Genomic DNA, 23,768 nt, shown 5'->3' with positions numbered 1-23,768 from the left:
ATATTAAAGCCCCATGGTGTGAATTATTTTACAAATTTAGATAATAATCAAATAAATGCATTTGATATTCTGATTGATCAATTTTGGGTGGCAATGAATTTGTTGACTCTGTATGTAAAACTTCTGACAGATTGTGGCAATGCTAGTTGGTTGTTCTTAGCATCTCTGGGTAAGAATAGCAATGAGCTCCATGACAAAATTCACCAACTTATAAAATCTTTTTTTTCTTTTTTTTGGAGCTGGGGACCGAACCCAGGGCCTTGCTAGGGCCTTGCTCTTGCTAAGCAAGCGCTCTACCACTGAGCTAAATCCCCAACCCCATAACATCTTTGAATACTGTGGAAGAGAACAATGAACTTAGTGATAAAGTGACCAGCTCAAGATGTACATAAACAACTGGTCCCATGGCTCATTCAAGATATGCATAAACAGAGTAAGTGTGCCCTGGAAAAGAATTCTCTCCTCAGCAGCCGCAGAGCTCGAGTTGCTGAAAAATCAAACCAAAGATCTCATTATAAGGTTGGCTTAATTACAGCAAAAATTCAAGTTCCCACCTCAGAGGGTATTATAAGTTAATGTTAATGCTTTATTGCTAAAGAAAGGGATTCTGTGACTTGAAATGCAGATGTGTGGAAGGAACCTATATGAAGCTGAGAACACTGAAGCATGAAATTCTCATGGGTTTATGTCACCTAAGGAAGCAGTCACTCCCCCATCAGCAGATATACTCATACTCCCAAATTACTAAAATATTGTCTTTCTTATTGACTGAAAAAAATAATCCTATATTTTCTGCAAAACCAGCAGTGACTATCTCTGAAGGAAATGCCAGGCAAGACAATACTGATGTACCTTAGCGCCCACCAATAACTATCTCTAAACTTATAACCAGACTAAGAAGGATCCTCTAGAGGCAGTAGAAGTGTACTCCATGAGTACTTGTACTACACTACTGGATTTTAATGGCTTAGTTTGCTAATACATTAAAGCAGAAGTCTGAGGAATATGTGTGAGAATAATAGTGGGATAATGGTGGAAGGAACATAAAAATTGACCAAGCTGAGTTTATTGATTCGAGCCCTGTGAGTAGAGATTCAAGGTTTAATATGGAAGTTAACACAGGTCAAAATGTTGTCAAACATCTGTTTGGTTGGTTAACTGAAACATTTGTCTAAACATGCCCTACTGAAAAGCATTTGGAGATGCCAGATATTCCTTACTTTTGTGTCAGTGATGGGAATTTAGCACTCAGGGAATTTGCAAGGCTAGAATGGGTAAGTTGCTTAAAGCCTAATCCTCCACAATGGGAAGGCTCAGAAGGCATGCACTTCACTAATGTTATAAGATACAAAGTGTTAAGAAGGGCACCAACACATTTGAAGAGCTTCCTTGTTGCCCTTTTCTATGCGCCAGACCTTAGGGTTGAGATGCTTCTGCTCAGTTGGATGAAGTAGATGCAGTGAGTTTAGTTGGGCCCCAAGGTAGGAGGGACCAGGTGTTAGAACCAAATCACCAAAGCAAGGTGATACTGGTTATTGAAATAGGCAACATAGACAATGAAATGTCCGTAATGACCTAATCTGTAATGGTCAGTGCAACAAAGCGAATTTGGGTGGCATGACCTCTTTGGAACTTTGGTACTGGCTAATTGATCATGGTATTTCCAGGCATGAAATGGACAAGAAACCCACTGAATTTTTTGTTTGATCTGTATAAGCAGAAAATTTCTTAAACAAATTAAAGAAATATTATATAGGATCATGGCAAAATGGAATCTTAGACCATGAATTAATTGCCAGACTTGAACCAGTTTGCAGACCCCAAACCCAAAGGTTAAGTTTCTGTGGGAAAGGATCTTGATAAAATATCTAAAAGTTTTACTGTTATCCTTTACCCAGTCCTTCTTCAGAAAGACCCACAACATTTTAAAAGAATAAGTAAAGAATTCAAGGAAAGGAAACAACCAGACATTCCAGGACCTGTTGGATACTGGTTTGGAATTAACAATGATTCTCAGAGATCCAAAGAAACCTTGTGGCCCTTCATTTAAAAGAGGGGCTTATGGAGTTCTAGTAATTAATGAAGTTTTGTCTGAAGTCCAACTCACTGTAGGTCCAGTGGGTTTCTGAACTTATCTTGTGATTATTTCCCAAGTGCCAGAATGTATAATTGGTATACACTCAGAAGTTGGCAGAATTCTCACATTGGCTCCATGACCTATGGAGTGAGAGCTATTATGTTTGGACAGGCTAAATGAAAGCATTTAGAGTTGTCTCTGCCAAAGAAAATAGTGAAACAAATACAGTACTCGAGGAATTACAGAAATTAGTGCTACCATCAAGGATTTGAAAGATGCAAAGGTAGTGGTTCCCACCACACACCCCTTTAACTTTCCTGTCTGACCAGTACAGAAGACAGATGGAGCACAGAGAATGATAGTTGACTATCAAAAAATAAATCAGGTAGTAACTCCAATTACAGATGCTGTACCAGATGTCGTTCCATAGCAAATTAACATATCTCCTGATGTCTGGCATGTAGCTATTGGTCTATCTAGCAAATGCCTTCTTCTCAATAGTTGTCCATAAGGACCACCAAAAGTAATTTGCTTTCAGTGGGTAAGGCCAACAGCATATCTTAAAAGTTTTACCTCAGGAATTTATAGACTCTGCAGTCCTGTGTGATAACTTAGTTAGAAGGGATCTTAATCACCATCTCTTCAACAAAATATCACATTGGTGCACTACATTATGCTAATTGGACCAAGTGAGCAGGAAGTATCAACCACATTGAACTCATTGCTAACGCAAACACATATTCACATTAGAAGATGGGAAAAAATCCAACCAAAATCCAAGGGCCTTCTACCTCAGTGGAATTGTTAGTAGTCCAGAGTATCTGGTTCCCACCACCACCAAGAAAGGAGCACAACATTTTGGATTCTGGAGACAGCACATTCCTTATTTAGGGGTATTACTCCATCCCATATACCAAATAATTTTAAAACTGCTAGCTTTCTGTGGGACCTGGAGCAAGAGAAGGCTCTTTAACAGGTCTGGGATGCTGTACAGGCTGATCTACAACTTAGAACAAATGATCCAATAACCCCAATGGTACTTAAGGTGGCAGCTATGGATGCTGTTTTGAGCCTTTTGCATGCCCCTATAGATGAATCGCGGAAGAGACCTTTGGGATTTTTGGAGCAAGCCTCTGCCATCAACTACAGACAACTGTCCTCCCTTACAAAAGACAGGTCTTAGCCTGTTATTGAGCCTTAGTAGAACCTGAGCATTTGACTACTGGCCTTCAAATTATCATGCCTTCTGAGCTGCTCATCATGAGATGTGTGTTATATGACCCAAGAAGCTATAAAGTAGGATGGGCATAGCAGCAATCTATTATCAAATGGAAGTGTTATAAATGTGATCAGCCCTAAACAGATCCTCAAGGCACAAGCAAATTACATGAAGAAGTTGCCCAAATGTCTATGGTTTCTCCTTCTCTTACAACACTTTCTAGTACAAAGTGTTCAACTATAACCTCGTAAGGTGATCCCTATATTGGCTGACTTAGGAAGAGATTAGGACCTGTTTTACCAATGGTTCTGCATGTTATGTAGGCACCACGCAGAAGTGGGCACCTGCAGCATCATAGCTTCTTTCTGGGACAACTCTGAAAGACATTGGCAAAGGAGTATCTTCACAGTAGGCAGAACTTTGAGGAGTACACATGGTTATACATTTTGTTTAGAAGGAAAAATGGCTAAACGTGTGATTGGTTCATTGATTCATCAGCTGTGGCAAATGGAATGGTTGGATTGTTAGAGACTTGGAAAGAGCATGGCTGAAAAATTGGTAATAAAGTTAACTGAGGAGGAAGTATGTGGTTGATCTCCCCAAATGTGCATGTAAAGATACATGTGTCTCATGAAAATGACCATCAGAAGGTGACTTCAGCTGAGAGAGGGAGTTAAATAATCAAGTAGATAGAATGGTCCATTCTGTGAATAGTTAGCCTCCTTTCCCAACCATTGATGTCATTGCCTAATGTGCCTGTGAAGAAAGTGGTCATGGTGGCAGAGATAGAGGTTATATATGGGCTCCACAACATGAACTTCCATTCACTAAGGCTTACATGGATATAGCTGATGCTGAATGCCAGACCTGCCAAAGGCAGAGAACATCACTGTCCCCCAGATATGGCAACCTTCCCTGGGATCAACAGCCAGTGACCTAGTATCAGGTCACCTGTAGCCAGTGACCTACATTTAACTACCTCTTCCATGAAAGCATCATCCTTTCTGGAGAAAATACTTATTCCGGTTATGAATTTGCCTTTTTTACACATAATGCTTTTGCTAAAATTTCCATATGTGGACTTACAGAATTCCCTATCCATCATCATGGAATTCAGTGTTGCTTCTGACCAAAAAGCTAACTTCACAATCAGAGAAGTATGGCAATTGGACCCAGGATCATGGAGTTCACTGGTATTGCCATGTCACCTGCCATCCTGAAGCAGTTGTTCTAATAGAAAGATCAAGTGGCATTTTGAAAATACAATTATGGCACCAATTAGGTGGCAGCAGCCTGGAAAGCTAGGCCAAGCTTCTTTAAAATGCAGTATAGGCTTTGAATCAATGTCCAATATATGGTATGTTTTTTTTTCTCCACAGACAGTATCTACATGTTCAGGAATCAAAGAATAGAAAAGGAAATAGTTCCAGTCACTGTTATTTCTTGTGGCACACTGGGAAAAATTTTGTTTCTTGTTCCTCAGACCTTAAATTCTACTGACCTAGAATATTTGCTTCCAGAGTGAGGAGCATTTCTGTCAGCAGCCACAATAAACATTTCATTGAACTGGTAGCTCAGACAGAGCCCCCTCCCCAGGCCACTTTGGGCTTCTGATGTCCTTAAACCAACAGTCTAAGAAAGAAGTAGCAGTGTTAGGAGGGGTTATTCATCCAGATTACCAAGGGAATTTAAGATCCCTTCTCCACAACAGAGTTAATAAAGATTATGTTTGAAGAGCAGGAGATCCATTAGGGTATCTCTTGTTACTACCGTACTCTGTGATTTATGTCAATGGGAAACTACAACAGACTAATCCAGGCAGGATGACAAAGGACTCAGACCTGCCAGGAATGAAGTTATGGGTCACACGTCCAGGAAAAGAAGCAAAACCTGCTGAGGTGCTTGCAGAGGGTGGAGGAAATATTGAATGATTAGTAAATGAAGGTACTTATAGCTACCACCTAAGGCCACATGATTGACTGAAGAAATAATGATTATAATTGATATGAGTGTCTCTGCCATATTTTGTGAAGAATATGTTTATACAGATATTTATGTTTACTTTCTTAAATTTTTTATCATGTGATGAAACATCAATTAAGAGAATATCAATGCTTTACCAATCCTACAACTGATGGAAGGCTTATATCCAAAATATACAAAGAACTCAAGAAGTTAGACCTCAAGGAGATAAATAACCCTGCTTAAAAAATGGGATTCAGAGCTAAACAAAGAATTCACAGCTGAGGAATGCCAAATGGCTGAGAAGCACCTAAAGAAATGTTCAACATCTTTAGTCATAAGGGAAATGCAAATCAAAACAACCCTGAGATTTCACCTCACACCAGTGAGAATGGCTAAGATCAAAAACTCAGGGGACAGCAGATGCTGGCGAGGATGTGGAGAAAGAGGAACACTCCTCCATTGTTGGTGGGATTGCAGACTGGTACAGCCATTCTGGAAATCAGTCTGGAGGTTCCTCAGAAAATTGGACATTGAACTACCTGAGGACCCAACTATTCCTCTCTTGGGCATATACCCACAAGATGCCCCAACATATAACAAAGACACATGCTCCACTATGTTCATAGCAGCCTTATTTATAATAGCCAGAAGCTGGAAAGAACCCAGATGCCGTTCAACAGAGGAATGGATACAGAAAATGTGGTACATCTACACAATGGAATATTACAGCTATCAAAAACAATGACTTTATGAAATTCATTGACAAATGGATGGAACTAGAAAATATCATCCTGAGTGAGGTAACCCAATCATAGAAAAACACACATGGTATGCACTCATTGATAAATGGCTATTAGCCCAAATGCTTGAATTACCCTAGATGCCTAGAACATATGAAACTCAAGAAGGTTGACCAAAATGCAAATGTTTCACTCCTTCTTTAAAAGGGGAACAAGGTACCCTTGGGAGGGAATAGGAAGGCAAATTTTAGAACAGAGGCAGAAGGAACACCCATTCAGAGCCGGCCCCACATGTGTCCCATTCATATACAGCCACCAAACTAGATAAGATGGATAAAGCAAAGAGGTGAAGGCTGACAGGAACCAGATGTAGATCTGTCCTAAGAGACACAGCCAGAATACCGCAAATACATAGGCAAATGCCATCATTAAACCACTGAACTGAGAATGGGACCCCAGTTGGAGGAATCTTTGAAAGGACTGAAAGAGTTTGATGGGGCTTGAGACCCCATATGAACAATAATGCCAACCAACCAGAGCTTCCAGGGACTAAGCCACTACCCAAAGACTATACATGGGCTGACCCTGGGCTTCAACCTCATAGGTAGCAATGAATAGTCTAGTAAGAGCACCAGTGGAAGGGGAAGCCTTTGCCAAGACTGAACCCCCATTGAACGTGATTGTTGCGGGGAGGGCAGTAATTGGGGGAGGATGCGGAGGGGAACACCAATATAGAAGGGGAGGAGGAGGGTTTAGGGGGATGTTGGCCTGGAAACCGGGAAAGGGAATAACAATTGAAATGTAAATAAGACATATCCAAGTTAATAATGATGAAAAGAAAAAACAAGTAAAAAAAAAAAAGGAAATAGTCAGGAATGTATTAGCAGAATGGCTGCAACAGAGGTGTAGATGTGTCAGTGTGGAACTGAAATATTCTCAGCTCCAAGAACATAAAATTTGTGACATACAGAAGCTGCTTTTGATCTCCAGGAGATGGAATATAATCCAGTTAAAAAATGAACAAAAAGTCTAGGTTTGATCTCTAAGTTTATTTATAAGTATAATCATCTTGAATAAAATTTGGTTTAATTTTTCTTTGGTTAAAAAAAAAGAATGTCAATGGTTATCATAATTAAGCTGGAGATACTAAAGGAAGGTTATTCAGGGGCATTTTCATTGTTCTAAATTTATAATGTATTTGTGGTTGCACAAGTAATCTTTATATTATGTTATCACTAATTATGACCTGGTTAAATACATTTTGTGTTTGTGTGTATGTCAGACAATTCTATAATGTTTATGAATTATCACGAGCTGGTTATTGCTTTCATTTGACAATTAATCACAGCTTAAGAAAATATAGTTGAACTGTATATGGCCTCTGGGTTCCATTGAATAAGGGAACAGCAGCAGTGGGTCCCCTGCATCTGAGACACCCCTGAAACCTGAAGGGACCGACAAGATAAACAGTTCTCTGCACCCAAATCCCGTGGGAGGGAGAGCTAAACCTTCAGAGAAGCAGACACAGCTGGGAAACCAGAAGAGACTGCACTCTGCACACATTACTGATTCCAGAGGAAAACACCAAATACCATCTGGAACCCTGGTGCATGGAAGCTCCCTGAAGGGCAGCATAGATCTTCCTGGTTGCTGCCCAGACGGAGAGCTCATAAGCAACACCCCACGAGCAAACTTGAGCTGCGGGACCACAGGTAAGACAAAATTTTCTGCTCCAAGCGACCTGCCTGGTGAACTCAAGACACAGGCCCACAGGAACAGCTGAAGAACTGTAGATAGGAAAAACTACACTCCTGAAAGCAGAAAACGCTGTTCCCATAACTGGCTGAAAGAAAACAGGAAAACAGGTCTACATCACCCCTGACACACAGGCTTATAGGACAGTCTAGCCACTGTCAGAAATAGAAGAACAAAGTAACACTAGAGATAATCTGATGGCGAGAGGCAAACACAGGAATCCAAGCAACAGAAACCAAGACTACATGGCATCATCGGAGCCCAATTCTCCCACCAAAGCAAACATGGAATATCCAAACATACCAGAAAAGCAAGATCTAGTTTCAAGACCATATTTGATCATGATGCTGGAGGACTTGAAGAAAGACATGAAGAACTCCCGTAGAGAAACACAGGAAAACATTAATAAACAAGTAAAAGCCTACAGAGGGGAATCACAAAAATCCCTGAAAGAATTCTAGGAAAACATAAATAAACACGTAGAAGCCCATAGAGAGGAGTCACAAAAATCCCTGAAAGAATTCCAGGAAAACACAATCAAACCGTTGAAGGAATTAAAAATGTAAATAGAAGCAATCAAGAAAGAACACATGGAAACAACCCTCGATATAGAAAACCAAAAGAAGAGACAAGGAGCTGTAGATACGAGATTCACCAACAGAACACAAGAGATGGAAGAGAGAATCTCAGGAGCAGAAGATTCCATAGAAATCATCGACTCAACTGTCAAAGATAATGTAAAGCAGAAAAAGCTACTGGTCCAAAACATACAGGAAATCCAAGACTCAATGAGAAGATCAAACCTAAGGATAATAGGTATAGAAGAGAGTGAAGACTCCCAGCTCAAAGGACCAGTAAATATCTTCAACAAAATCATAGAAGAAAACTTCCCTAACATAAAGAACGAGATGCCCATGAGCATACAAGAAGCCTACTGAACTCCAAATAGATTGGACCAGAAAAAAAATCACCTCCCATCACATAATAGTCAAAACACCAAACGCACAAAATAAAGAAAGAATATTAAAAGCAGTAAGGGAAAAAGGTCAAGTAACATATAAAGGCAGACTTATCAGAATCACACCAGACATTTCGTCAGAGACTATGAAAGCCAGAAGATCCTGGACAGATGTCATAAAGACCCTAAGAGAACACAAATGCCAGCCCAGGTTACTGTATCCTGCAAAACTCTCAATTAACATAGATGGAGAAACCAAGATATTCCATGACAAAACCAAATTTATACAATATCTTTCTACAAATCCAGTCCTACAAAGGATAATAAATGGTAAAGCCCAACATGAGGAGGCAAGCTACACCCTAGAAAAAGCAAGAAACTAATCGTCTTGCCAACAAAACAAAAAGAAGAAAAACACACAAACATAACCTCATATCCAAATATGAATATAACAGGAAGCAATAATCACTATTCCTTAATATCTCTCAATATCAATGGCCTCAACTCCCCAATACAAGGACATAGATTAACAAACTGGATACGCAATGAGGACCCTGCATTCTGCTGCCTACAGGAAACACACCTCATAGACAAAGACAGACATTACCTGAGAGTGAAAGGCTGGAAATCAACTTTCCAAGCAAATGGTTGAAGAAGCAAGCTGGAGTAACCATTCTAATATCAAATAAAATCAATTTTCAACTAAAAGTCATCAAACAATAAGGAAGGACACTTCATATTCATCAAAGGAAAAATCCACCAAGATGAACTCTCAAACCTAAATATCTATGCCCCAAATACAAGGGCACCTACATACGTAAAAGAAACATTACTAAATCTCAAAACACACATTGCACCTCACACAATAATAGTACGAGATTTGAACATCCCACTCTCATCAATGGACAGATCATGGAAACAGAAATTAAACAGAGACGTAGACAGACTAAGAGAAGTCATGAACCAAATGGATTTAACAGATATTTATAGAACATTCTATCCTAAAGCAAAAGGATATACCTTCTTCTCAGCTCCTCATGGTACTTTCTCCAAAACTGACCATATAATTGGTCAAAAAAACGGGCCTCAACAGGTACAGAAAGATAGAAATAATCCCATGCATGCTATCAGACCACCACGGCCTAAATCAGGTCTTCAATAACAATAAGGGAAGAACGCCCACATATACATGGATATTGAGCAATGCTCTTCTCAGTGATAACCTGGTCAAGGAAGACATAAAGAAAGAAATTAAAGACTTTTTAGAATTTAATGAAAATGAAGGTACAACATACCCAAACTTATGGGACACAATGAAAGCTGTGCTAAGAGGAAAACCCATAGCTCTGAGTGCCTGCAGAAAGAAACAGGAAAGAGCATATGTCACCAGTTTGACAGCACACCTAAAAGCTCTAGAACAAAAAGAAGCAAATACACCCAGGAGGAGTAGAAGACAGGAAATAATCAAACTCAGAGCTGAAATCATCCAAGTAGAAACAAAAAGGACCATAGAAAGAATCAACAGAACCAAAAGTTGGTTCTTTGAGAAAATCAACAAGATAGATAAACCCTTAGCCAGACTAACGAAAGGATACAGAGAGTGTGTCCAAATTAACAAAATCAGAAATGAAAAGGGAGACATAACTACAGATTCAGAGGAAATTCAAAAAATCATCAGATCTTACTATAAAAGCCTATATTCAAGAAAACTTGAAAATCTTCAGGAAATGGACAATTTCCTACACAGATACCAGGTACCGAAGTTAAATCAGGAACAGATAAACCAGTTAAACAACCCCATAACTCCTAAGGAAATAGAAGCAGTCATTAAAGGTCTCCCAACCAAAAAGAGCCCAGGTCCAGACGGGTTTAGGGCAGAATTCTATCAGACCTTCATAGAAGACCTCATACCAATATTATCCAAACTATTCCACATAATTGAAACAGATGGAGCACTATCGAATTCCTTTTATGAAGCCACAATTACTCTTATACCTAAACCACACAAAGACACAACAAAGAAAGAGAACTTCAGACCAATTTCCCTTATGAATATCGACGCAAAAATACTCAATAAAATTCTGGCAAACCGAATTCAAGAGCACATCAAAGAAATCATCCACCATGATCAAGTAGGCTTCATCCCAGGCATGCAGGGATGGTTTAATATACAGAAAACCATCAACGTGATCCATTATATAAACAAACTGAAAGAACAAAACCACATGATCATTTCATTAGATGCTGAGAAAGCATTTGGCAAAATTCGACACCCCTTCATCATAAAAGTCCTGGAAAGAATAGGAATTCAAGGCCCATACCTAAACATAGTAAAAGCCATATACAGCAAACCAGTTGCTAACATTAAACTAAATGGAGAGAAACTTGAAGCAATCCCACTAAAATCAGGGACTAGACAAGGCTGCCCACTCTCTCCCTACTTATTCAATATAGTTCTTGAAGTTTTAGCCAGAGCAATTAGACAACAAAAGGAGGTCAAGGGGATACAGATCAGAAAAGAAGAAGTCAAAATATCACTATTTGCAGATGACATGATAGTATATTTAAGTGATCCCAAAAGTTCCACCAGAGAACTACTAAAGCTGATAAACAACTTCAGCCAAGTGGCTGGGTATAAAATTAACTCAAATAAATCAGTAGCTTTCCTCTACACAAAAGAGAAACAAGTCGAGAAAGAAATTAGGGAAACGACACCCTTCATAATAGACCCAAATAATATAAAGTACCTCGGTGTGACTTTAACCAAGCAAGTAAAAGATCTGTACAATAAGAACTTCAAGCCTCTGAGGAAAGAAATTGAAGAAGACCTCAGAACATGGAAAGATCTCCCATGCTCATGGATTGGCAGGATTAATATAGTAAAAATGGCCATTTTACCAAATACAATCTACAGATTCAATGCAATCCCCATCAAAATACCAATCCAATTCTTCAAAGAGTTAGACAGAAAAATTTGCAAATTCATCTGGAATAACAAAAAACCCAGGATAGCTAAAACTATCCTCAACAATACAAGGACTTCAGGGGGAATCACTATCCCTGAACTCAAGCAGTATTACAGAGCAATAGTGATAAAAACTGCATGGTATTGGAACAGAGACAGACAGATAGACCAATGGAACAGAATTGAAGACCCAGAAATGAACTCACACACTTATGGGCACTTGATTTTTGACAAAGGAGCCAAAACCATGAAATGGAAAAAAGACAGCATTTTCAGCAAATGGTGCTGGTTCAACTGGAGGTCAACATGTAGAAGAATGCAGATCGATCCATGCTTATCACCCTGTACAAAGCTTAAGTCCAAGTGGATCAAGGACCTCCACATCAAACCAGATACATTCAAACTAATAGAAGAAAAACTAGGGCAGCATCTTGAACACATGGGCACTGGAAAAAAAATTCCTGAACAAAACACCATTGGCTTACGCTCTAAGATCTAGAATCGACAAATGGGATCTCATAAAACTGCAAAGCTTCTGTAAGGCAAAGGACACTGTGGTTAGGACAAAAAGACAACCAACAGATTGGGAAAAGGTCTTTACCAATCCTAAAACAGATAGAGGCCTTATATCCAAAATATACAAAGAACTCAAGAAGTTAGACCTCAAGGAGACAAATAACCCTATTAAAAATGGGGTTCAGAGCTAAACAGAGAACTCACAGCTGAGGAATGCTGAATGGCTGAGAAACACCTAAAGAAATGTTCAACATCTTTAGTCATAAGGGAAATGCAAATCAAAACAACCCTGAGATTTCACCTCACACCAGTGAGAATGGCTAAGATCAAAAACTCAGGGGACAGCAAATGCTGGGGAGGATGTGGAGAAAGAGGAACACTCCTCCATTGTTGGTGGGATTGCAGACTGGTACAGCCATTCTGGAAATCAGTCTGGAGGTTCCTCAGAAAATTGGACATTGAACTGCCTGAGGATCCAGCTATACCTCTCTTGGGCATATACCCAAAATATGCCCCAACATATAACAAAGACACATGCTCCACTATGTTCATAGCAGCCTTATTTATAATAGCCAGAAGCTGGAAAGAATCCAGATGCCCTTCAACAGAGGAATAGATACAGAAAATGTGGTACATCTACACAATGGTATATTACTCAGCTATCAAAAACAATGACTTTATGAAATTTGTAGGCAAATGTTTGGAACTGAAAAATATCATCCTGAGTAAGGTAACCCAATCACAGAAAAACACACATGGTATGCACTCACTGATATGTGCCTCTTAGCCCAAATGCTTGAATTACCCTAGATGCCTAGAACAAATGAAACTCAAGACGGATGGTCAAAATGTGAATGCTTCACTCCTTCTTTAAAAGGGGAACTAGAATACCCTGGGCAGGGAATAGAGAGGCAAAGATTAAAACAGACACAGAAGGAACACCCATTCAGAGCCTGCCCCACATGTGGCCCATACATATACAGCCACCCAATTAGACAAGATGGATGAAGCAAAGAGGTGCAGACCGACAGGAGCCGGATGTAGATCTCTCCTGGGAGACACAGCCAGAATACAGCAAATACAGAGGCGAATGCCAGCAGCAAACCACTGAACTGAGAATAGGTCCCCTATTGAAGGAATCAGAGAAAGAACTTGAAGAGCTCAAAGGGGTTCGAGACCCCATATGAGCAACAATGCCAAGCAACCAGAGCTTCCAGGGACTAAGCCACTACCTAAAGACTATACATGGACTGACCCTGGACTCTGACCTCATAGGTAGCAATGAATATCCTAGTAAGAGCACCAGTGGAAGGGGAAGCCCTTGGTCCTGCCAAGACTGAACCCCCAGTGAACTAGAATGTTGGGGGGAGGGCGGCAATGGGGGGAGGATGGGGAGGGGAACACCCATAAAGAAAGGGAGGGGGAGGGGCTAGGGGGATGTTGGCCTGGACACCGGGAAAGGGAATAACACTCGAAATGTAAATAAGAAATACTCAAGTTAATTAAAAAAAAAGATATAGTTGTATGTCAAGTTGACAAAGGGTGGACTTGTGGTGGCTTTTCTGGGTTGCCAATTTGATTACATCTGAAATTATCTGAAACCAAAATATGAAATTTAATTGAAGTAAAAAGATACACCTCCAATCCTCATCTTGAGGTGAAAAGACATGCCTTTAATCTAGACCCTTTGAGTCGGGAAAAAAAAACTCTCTAATCTGTGCCATGCCTTCTGTTAAAAGTCTAAATAAGGACATGGAAGAAGGAACCTTTTGCTTTTTGCCTGATTACTTTCATCTTGCTAGTAAGTCCATTTCTCCACTAGCATTAGAGCCTACTTCTTTAAGATTCCAGCACATACTGAAAACCAGTACCTATCTCTTTCTCTATCTGTCTCTATCTGTCTCTATATCTATCTATCTGTTTCTATCTCACTGATCTATCTCTATATCACCTTTATCTTGGGGAGAGAGTCATTTTCTAAGTTCTGTTATTCTAGAGAATCTGACTAATTCAGTCTTCAATAGTCTTTCCCTGATGCATGCCTATGAGCCACAACAATTACCAGGATGGCAGGTTATCCCTAATATACAATAGTTACACTTACATTGGTTTAATCAACACCCATCTTAGTGTATGTGTGACCTACTCCACATGAGAAGAAGCATGTCTGGTATTAGAAACCTAGGCAACTACACATGGCTGGTGAAGTCAGACACCTTAGAGGAGAATCTATGACTGAGACTTTCCTAAGTCATTATAATTCCTGACTACATTTGAAATATTTTTCTTATACCCACAGATAAGTTTAGCTCTCACTACTCAACAAAGAAACTTCTTTTTGAAGAAAATGACTCCTTGTCAAACTTGTGAACTACTTGTCAAAATGTCGATAACTAAAAATGAAGTACCAAGCAAAACCTGAGCAATAAGAAGACTATGCTAATGAGTATTAGAAAAAAATCTCATGAGAGCCAATCCGTAGGTAAAGAAGAGTGGGCAATTCATATCTCCTAAGAGTAGGAGAATTAATTTTCTGGAGGATAAGCCTCTTAATTGGTTATCCAATACCAAATCATTAGATCTAAAAACATATACATATAAGCAATATTAATTGGACCTAGCAGGCATAATTTTTATATTTATACATTCATATATATGACTATATACTTATATTTATACATATACATTTCTTCTTACATATACATGTATCCATAACAATTAAAGAATAAGGATTCATAAATTGAAAGGGAGGATGGGGGAATATACAGAAAATTTGGAGGGAAGAGAGATGGATAATGTAATTAGTATTTTAATTAACATTTTAAAAATTAAAGAAACCTCATTTGCAATTTGCTTTTTGCTTTGCAGTTCAAAATATGAGCTTTCAGAATCATATTCCTGCAACCACACTTACAACTTTCCCTCCATAGTGAATACTCTTTGTTCTATAAGTTGTCTTGTTAATAATGCCTTTTCATGGAAAAGAAAAGTAACTAATATAGGTATTCTATTTCACCAAACATATTTAATGGTAACATTCAGAAGATTTCTTAGATAATCCAAGTAAACTTGTTACAGAAAGAGAAGCAGTATTGCCTCAGAAAACTCATTTGCATATAAAAACATATTTTATGTCAGGAGGTATGCCAAAGAGCCAGTCTCAAACCAATTGAGTCCTTGTGTAACTTGAGCACTTTTCTCATGGCAAGTGAAAGCTGAAGTTTATCCAGGAAAGAAAAGGTGCTTCTTAAAGAAATTCAAAATATCCTTAATCATCTGGGAAATACAAATCAAAACTACTCTGAGATTCTATCTTACACCCTTCAGAATGGCTAAGATCAAAAACTCAAGTGACAGCACATGCTAACTAGGATGTGGAGCAAGGGAAACACTCCTCCATTGCTGGTGGGAGTCCAAATGTGCAAAGGCACTTGGGAAATCAATTGGGTGGCTTCTCAGAAAATTGGGAATGGTTCTCCCTCGAGACCCAGCTATACCATTTCTGGTCATATACTCCATCATGCCACAATGAGACTTGATAAACTATGTTCATAATAGCCAGAAACTGGAAACAAACTATATGTTCCTGAATAGAAGAGTGGATACAGAAAATGTAATACATTTATACAGTGGAGTATTACTCAGTCGTTAAAAACAATGACATCATAATATTTGCAGGGAAATGGATGGAACTAGAAAATATCATCATGAGTGCAGTACACCAGACCCAGAAAGATGAACTAGGTATGTACTCACTTATGAGTGAATAGTAGTCATAAAGCACAGGATAACCATGCTACAAACCATAGACCCAAAGAAGCTAAGTAACAGGAAGGCCCCAAGGGAGCACACTTGAATCTCACTGAGAAGGGTAATTAGAATATACATTGGAGGTGGATAGAAGGAAGTGGTTGGATGAGAGAGGGGTGGACATGGGAACAAGAGAGATATGTTGGAAAAAAGTTTATAATATTTACAAAAAGAGAGTTAAGTTGGGAGGAGGAGGGAGGGAGAGAATAATAGGAGAAAGAATTGGATTAGGGGGGTGCATCTCTGGGATGAGTTAGAAACCTAGGAAAATGGAAATTACCAAGAATCTATGAGGGTGACCCTAGACTAAGGGTCCTAGACATAGGGGATATGGAGCCTGAACCAGCCATCTCTAGTAATCAAACAAGATTCCCAATGAAGGGATTGGGATAACAACACAGCCACAAAACCTTATACTCACAATTTGTCCTGCCTACAAGACATGCAGGAGTTAGGGATAGAGCAGAATTTGACAGAACGGCCAAGCAAAAACTGGCACTGCTTAAGACCTATGCCTTTTGAGGTAGCTCATCCCTGACACTACTGATGATTTGTGCTTTCCTTTCAGACAGAAGCCTAGCATAAATATCATCAGAGGGGTTTCAGGCAGCAACTGTTGGAAGCTAATGCAGAGACTCACAGTCAAACTTTGAGCAGTACTTGAGGAATCCTGTGGAAGACAAGTAGGATGGTTGAGGGAGCCAGAAGCATCAAGGACATCACAAGAAAACGTACGGAGTCAACTAACCTAGACTCATGGAGGCTCTTGGGGACTGAACTGCCAACCAGAGAACCTGAATGGGATGGACCTAGGTCCTCTGCACCAATGTATCAATTGTGCAGCTGGATCTTCATGTGGGATTCCTAAAGTAGGAGCAGGGGATACTGCTTACTACATTTTCTGCCTTTGGATCCCTTTCCCCTAACTGGGCTCCCCTGTCCAACCTCAGTGGAATAGGATGTGTCTAGCCTTTCTACGGACTGATATGCTTGGGCTGGTTGATGTCCAGAGGAAGGCTCCCCTTTTCTTGGGAGAGGAGGGATTAAAGGGAGGGACCAGCAGAAAAAGAAGGAGAGCAAGCTGCTACTGGGATGTAAATATCATCCTGAATTAGGTAAACCAGACCTTAGTCCATAAAAAGAAAGAAAAGTTGATTAATAATGAACTTCTAATCTTTTACTTAAATTGCTTAAGAAACTCATACCAGTCCCCATTAGTATTGTTTTTATGTTTGTATTCCTTTATGAATAGAAGTCTAAAGGCTAGATACATCTATCCAGTCCTTTTTCTATGGATATATCAATCTAATATCTAATTAGATAGCTGTTTGTTGTTGTCAAGATATGAGGGCCACTATTGCACCTTAGGGATATCTTGCCAGACTGGTCATTGTATACTGGAGAAAACAATTGATTGCTTTTCTCTTTTAGCAGTTTCTGTAGCACCCTCTGATACTATGGAAGCCAGCCCTCAGGGAGAAAACATTGAGGTCAGATGCAACTCAATTTTCTGGGTCCTGATTCGCAACTGAATGGAGTCTTCAGGAGTAGGACTTACTCACAACCAAGGGATAGAACAAAGTGAACTGAAAACAAATTGAAAGGTTTCTTGTGTTATGTCTGATAATGAGGCTTTTGTTAGATATTCCAGGACTGTGGAGGGATATTTCATTCTTAAGTTGTACAACTTTATTTAAACAATTTGAGGGTGTGCACATGTGTGTGTAATATTAGGTATATATAGCATACTCTGATTCCCTGTGGCTTTTTCAAACATCTTTAGTGCTATTTACATTTCATGCATCCTGCCCTACTTCTGTGCTACACTTTCATTCTGTCCTTATTTAAACACATTTTTTTGTTTTTGTTTTTGTTTTTGTTTTTGTTTTTTTTTTGTTTTTTTTTTTTGTTTTTTTTTTTTTTTTTTTTTTTTTTTGGAGCCGGGTACCGAACCCAGGGCCTTGCGCTTGCTAGGTAAGCGCTCTACCACTGAGCTAAATCCCCAAGCCCTAAACACATTTTTTTAAAAAAAAATTTCATGATTATTGGTTAGAGATCTTCTTTAAAAGTCTTTTAAAATTCTGCTGTAAATCCATCTGGGCCCTTTTTTTAAAATAAATGCATCCATTTACTTTAAATTGTCCTTATTGAAGTATAGGTTTTTAAAGTTTCCATTCAGAATGTTCTGAATTTCTTTGGTGCATGTTGTAATAATTTCCTGCTAATTTTTTTTTATTTTCTTAATTTAGGTCATATTTTGTTTTCTTTTGGTTAGATTGGTGAAGGTTCTCTATATTATTTCTCTAAGAACCAACTCTTAGATTTGCTATTCCTTAATATTGTTTTTTACATTTATATTTCATAATTTTCTTTGAATGTTATTTTGTGCCATATACTGGACTTGGGTTTTTGTTCTTGCTTTTCCAAACTCTTGAGTTGTTTCATAAAATCATTTCTGTTCCTTTTGATTTTTTTAATGTAGTCAGTTAGTGCTATGAATTTTTCCTTTTAGGGCTACTTTTATTCCTGTAGGGATTTTTAAAAATGTGTTCCATTGTTCTGTTATGTTGGGTTTTCATTTTCATTATTTCCCAGATTTATTATTTCTTCTCTGACCCATTCAGCATTCAGTAATGACTTTATTTATTCTCCATGAATTTATGAACTCACGAGAGATTTGTTTGCTGTTGATTTTAAGTTTTCATGTAATATAATCTGGCAGAAAACAGTTGTTTATTTTTTCTTAATTTATGGAGTTTTTTTGACACAGGGTATGGTTTGTTTTAGAAAAGTCTACTTGGGTAGCTGAGTAGAATGCATATTCTTGCATGTTGGGTAGGAAACTCTATAGATATCTTTTAGGTCCATTTAGTGTGTGATATCAGCTAAGTCTAACGTTTCTCTATTTCATGTCCAGATGACCCTTCTATTGGGAAAAATGAAGTAGTGAAACAACTTACTAATATTGGTTTGATGTTAGTCTGTGTCTTTGAATCCTATAGTAATATTTTTATGAAATTGTATGTGCAGGAGATCAGTGCAAAAATGTTTAGGATTGTAATGTCTTTGGGGTTAATTGTTCCCTTGATTAGAATTAAGTGTCACTCTTTATGCCCTCTGCTTAGTTTAATTTGAAGTATATTTTATAAGCTATTATAATAGCAACACCTGCATACTTTTCTCTGCCCTTTCACTTTAAGGTGCTAATTATGTTTAAAGCGTAGACAGATTTTGTATCATAATTGATCCAGCTAATATGTGTCTTTTAATTAAAGTTAAGGCCATTAATATTTAAATTCATTATTATAAGATACAAGCTAAATATAGTCATTTGATATGACATTTTATTTTCATGTTCTTAGTTACTTTTTGTGAGTGAGTAATTATGCCTTCATTTGTTTTCTTTCTACAGTTTCTGTCCTCAACCTGAAGTACATTTGAACATTCTCTGTAGACTAATGTTTGTAGACACAACTTCTTTAACCTTGTCTGTATCACAGAGAGTTTTTCTTTCTCCTTCAACTGTGATCTGTAATTTTATTGAGTCTACATTGATATGGGTTGGCATTCATGGTCTTTTAGAACATGAAGTACATTGCTAGAGGCTCATCTGATATTTGAAGTTCCTAACTAAGAGATCTACTCTCATTCTGAATGACTTGTGTTTTTATCTTGCGTGTTTTGATACTCCTTTTGTTGTTGCTGTTTTGAATAATTGGTATTTTAACTATGTCATGCTGTGGGGACTTTTTTTTCTGGTCTTATCTATGTGGTATTCAGTGTTATTCCTGTATTTTTAAAAGTATGTGTTCTTTTTTTATGAAACTTGTCTTGGATGATCTTGTTAATGATCTGGTCTATTATATTGACTCGGGGTTTTTATTAATCATCTCTATCTGTACTCTGAAGATTCAGACTTTTCATGATACCCCACAGTTCCTGCATGTTCTTTTGGGTGGGGTACATCTAGGTAATTAAATCACACCATAGACTTTATTTGTGGTGTGTGGGTAATATCTAAATCTTTCATATTGTCTGGGGTTTTGCAACAAAATCTAGGCATGGGGACTTCTGTTGTTTTTTTCTTTTTTTTTTTTTTTGGAAGTACACACAACAGGTTGGACTGACACACAGGATGGACAGGCTGGGCTTGGGCTAGAGGTTGGATAAAGCATAGGATAAAGTAGATATAGGGCTGTGCTCATTCATAATCACTACCCTTTGTCGTATTTTTTAAAAAGATCTGCATAGAACCCTTAATTTCATAAGAAAAGTCCCATTTTAGGATGGTTTCTGGAACGCTGATTTCACTGATTTGTACATTTAACTTCTTGGGGGTCTTCTAACACTTGGAGGCTTTGTAAAATGACCTCAAATCTTCTACTACTCACCTCCACATATATCATGTATAGTTGTCTGCTTTCACTACTCTGCCTTGGGAACTAATTCCCCTGCTTGATCTAACATATGACTGAATATTAAGGTGAATAACAGATGCTTAATAATTATAAATATAAGAACAAAAAAAACCTAGTTCAATTATACCAGAAATTTTAAAAGTAATGATAATTGGTTTTAATTAATATTATGAAGCATAATACCAGTATTTTCTAGCTTAAGCCCCTTGATTGAAAAAATCATGCATGTCTTATATTTCTTAGTATTCCACCGTACTCATCACAATCCTTCTATTCTAGCACCACGTTCTTTTATTTCTACCATTCATGCATGCAGTACATTTTCCTCAGATAACTTTCTTTTGTCCTTTTAATACACTGAGGAAGCTTCAGAGAGATTATTTGGATGAATCAGTTATCACTTATAAGCTGTTTCAAAACAATCATAGATATGCTGAAAGATGTGACAGTTACATTAATCCTAGTGGCCTGTATAATAATAAAAACTGAAAACAACTGAAGTGTCAGCAAAAGGAAGTTGGTTAAATAAATGGTGCTTTATCCATTCAATAAATCCTGTCAGGTATGGAAAATAATATAATATTAAGAAGAGTTCTTAGAAAAAAAATGACCTTATAGGACAATGAGTATGACAAAACAATTTTAAAGGTACTGAGACGTGGATAAATTTATCCAGAAATCAGTCTCATATTGTACAAAGGGTGGCTACCTCATGAACTGTAGAATTTTAGAGATTCCTTCACAAAAGCCAATGGCTTATTCGATGCTAAATTGTCAGGACTAAAGGTGAAATGTGGATATGCATATATGTTATCACATTTTTGATGCTAAATTGTCAAAAATTGTGAAATATACAGTTTTTCTGTCATTATGTATGCATTGTAATAATGCTTTTGTGCTCTCATATATTTATGACTATTTGATTTTGTTTGAGGTAAAGGCTATATCTAGAATTGTATTAAAATGTCACATAGTTATGATTATGCTTACTCTCAGAGTTGAGAATATTTTATAGCAAAATAAATATAAGAATTTCAAGTGAAGAGATAACTAATAGCTTCTTTTATTTCTTTTATTGAAGACAGTTTCTTATACACTATACTCTGATTATTATTTCACCTCCAACTATTCCTCCCAGTTAATACATACCTTCCATCTTGGAGGTAGACACTTTCTGTTTCTCTTTAGAAAACAAACAGGCAGCCAAGGAACAATAGGACCATAAAATAAGAAAAATCAAAAACAAATAAATCAGAATAGGACAAAGCAAACCAATAACAAAAAGAGTCAAAGAAAAAGCACAAGAAATGTATATAGACACAAAATGACACACATGTTCTCACACACACAGGATTTGCATAAAAACTCAAACCTGAAAGCCATAATCAAAACACAAAAGACTTGTAAGGTATTAAAAAAAAGCCCTGACTTAACATCATTAAATAAGGAACCTCCAAAGCTGAAGACGAGTTCCTTTGTGTTTTCCTTCTACTGGTGAGCATGAGGTCTATCTTTAAAAGTATTTCGTTTACTCAGTGAGACTCCCTTGAAGAAAACTTGTTGTTTTGTTTTTGTTTCATTTTGGAGTATCTATCAGAGATTTTCTGGATTAGGGATAGGGGTTTGTATCAGCTCTAAAATCCCATCTAAAACAGACCTGTATAGGTCCTGTGCATGCTACCATAATTTATGATTTCATATGTGCAACACCCTGGTTGTATCTGAGAGACCATGAATCCTTGGTGTCCTCTATCCCCTCTGGCTCTTTTTCTGCCTCTACTTTGGCCAAGTTTCCAACGTCCTGAGGGGAGAGGTTTAATGAAGCCCTTTATGGGCTGAGTGTTCCAAGGTCTCTCACTCTCTGGAAATTATCTGTCTGTTGGTCTCTATTTGTTCTTATCTGCTGCAAAAGGAAGCTTCTCTAGGATGATGACTATATCTATGAGTGTGACAGATCTACAAGTATGGTAGAATGTCATTAGAAGTCATGTTAGTGCTATATTCCTTCTTGGCCACCCAACAGTATCAGATATGGGTTCCATTTTATGGATTGAGCCTTTAATCAAATAAGATATTGATTGGTTATACCCACAAGTTTTGTACCAATATTGTATCAATGTAATTTGCAGGCAGGTCACCATTTTAGATCAAAGGGTATGTTGCAGGGTTAGTGTTTACTGTTCTCCTTTGGTAGCATGCAAAATACCTTCCAATACCATGAAAACTGGTTGATCCACTCCATTGACACTGCTCTTGCTGGTGATCATCGCATGGTACTGGCATCTCCAATACATTGGGGTCTTCCACTGCAAACAGCATTCACCAACATTCTCTCATAGGTTCACTCCACGGAGCCAAGCCTCAATTCCTTTGCATGACCCCTTCAGTCCCGGGCTATCAACTGCAAGGGAGGCTGTACTTTTACCAATTGCCTTCCATGTCCTCTCACAGTGCCAAGCCTCAGCTGCTCATCATGACCTCTTCTTGCCTTCAAAACCAGTACCGCCTGGGTAACTCTTAAACATTACCAAGTACAGCTGTAACACGAGCGACAACCTTGACTATCTCTGGAACACAGCTTCCTTGTGCTCTCAGAAAACACTTCCCAGAAGAGTTTACCTCAATGATGCTGGTATCGTCTTAATCACCACTAGTTTCTTATCTCCAGCTAACCAGTGTCAATTGTCCCAGTAGTCCCCTTTATCCTGGACTCTAATGCCAGAGCCATGTGGCCAAAGTTGAAGAGTTCTGCTGCTTCCTGGGGCTGGAACACTGTCCCCTTGTTCTACTACATTATCACCAGCTTTCTGATTTCCAATTCCTTCATTGCCTAAGCCTGACTATCCTAGAACTAACTCTGTACTATAGACTGACTTTGAACTCAGAGATCTGTATGCCTGTCTCCTAAAGCACTGGGATTAAAATTGTGGTCCACCAAGCTTTTCTTCACTTAGAACTTGCTGTGTTCTAGGCTGCCCTTGAACTCAAAGATCTGCTTATCTTTGCCACCTGGGATTAAAGGCTTATACTACCATGTCTGGACCTAAACTTAACTGGGTCGGACCTTGCCCCAAGACCAGTACTCTTTTATTTCAATTTAATATCTTTGAATACAGGATTCAGCTTCATTTCACTTCCTGGTGGTGCTCCTTTAATACTTGAACCGTATACTTTATATTTTTCTTTCTCAGCTTGCTATGCTTGTTCAAAATGCACGTCATGAGATTTAACCAGAGAACAAAGTCTATGATGGGCATTTCTGAGACTTCCTTTGTCAATGCAATTAATCTGAGTCTCTTCACCTTAGCCTCAGGCAGACCCTTCAGACAAGGCAAAAAAAAAAAA

This window comes from Rattus norvegicus, chromosome X, assembly GCF_036323735.1.
Source record: "Rattus norvegicus strain BN/NHsdMcwi chromosome X, GRCr8, whole genome shotgun sequence".
NCBI lineage: Eukaryota > Metazoa > Chordata > Mammalia > Rodentia > Muridae > Rattus > Rattus norvegicus.
Note: the sequence above shows the minus strand (reverse complement) of the source record.